Source organism: Marmota marmota, unplaced genomic scaffold, assembly GCF_001458135.2.
Source record: "Marmota marmota marmota unplaced genomic scaffold, marMar, whole genome shotgun sequence".
Lineage (NCBI taxonomy): Eukaryota > Metazoa > Chordata > Mammalia > Rodentia > Sciuridae > Marmota > Marmota marmota.
This window is the reverse complement of record NW_026000174.1, coordinates 54,073,806-54,074,281: the sequence shown is the minus strand read 5'-3', so window position 1 is coordinate 54,074,281 and position 476 is coordinate 54,073,806.

Here is a 476-nt window from a genome sequence, read left to right as displayed (position 1 = left end):
AGAGACAGGGTTATAATCCAGCCGCGGAGGAAGGGAGAAAAAAATAAAAATAAACGAAAACGAGAAGGTCGAGCCAACTTTCCAGCCGGGACACTTTGGGGGGTCGGAATGGAAAGTTGGAGGATTGGGAGGCCCCAGCCCGAGGGGGCCCGGCCTCGCCCCGGCCCCGGCAGCCCCGGGGAGGCCGGGAGTCGGGGGCGACAAATGCGCTTAGATTTTTAACCCTTTCCGGGCTCCGAAGCCCGTCTGCGCCCGGCCCCCCCGTAACCCTTGGGATGCCCGGCGGCTCGGAGGTGCAAGCTCAAGGTGTGACACCTGGGCGTCCCGTGGAAGGCTGAGGGCGACGCTGGGGGCTCCTTCCAAATAGTCACTGTTGCGGACGCGCTGGTTTCCAGGTCCCCAGCCGCACGTGTTCAGCTCCAAAAGCGTGCGAGATCGAGACGCGGAAATTGGACGCGCTGGCCATTGGCTGGCTG